Genomic DNA, 531 nt, shown 5'->3' on the forward strand with positions numbered 1-531 from the left:
CTATATCAGGGTCCCTTCAGCAGAATCTTGCTGGCATGTGCATTAGTATCTGGGTTTAGTGGCTGATGTTGGGATGGATTCCCGGATGGGGTAGTCTCTGGATAGTCCACCCTTTCATCTTAGCTCTAAATTTTGTCTCTGTACCTATATCCTTTCATAAGTATTGTGTTCCTTATTCTAAGGAGGAATGAAGTATCCACACAATGAGACCACAGGTTTTTGGTGCATAATTTTAAAATCAAACTTTCTTTTAAAAAAATGGAAATCATAGCATGTTTCCCACAGCTGGTCTGAGGTATGGCTAGCCCAGAAACTGGTAGATTTCCTTTTTCCCTTTTCAGTTTTACAGCAAAATCAGACCACTGCCATCAGATGCCTGGTGCCAGCAGAGGTTCAAGCCACCCTACTTTGCATTCTGGCTAGGATAGTGGGACCGCTTAACCTTACTCTGTAGCCTGCCATGTACTACAAAGGGCTTGGGCGGGGGGGGGGGGCAGGATTGGCTTTGCCAGACTAGACCCTTAATCTGAC

Source organism: Mus pahari, chromosome 9 (genome assembly GCF_900095145.1).
Source record: "Mus pahari chromosome 9, PAHARI_EIJ_v1.1, whole genome shotgun sequence".
Lineage (NCBI taxonomy): Eukaryota > Metazoa > Chordata > Mammalia > Rodentia > Muridae > Mus > Mus pahari.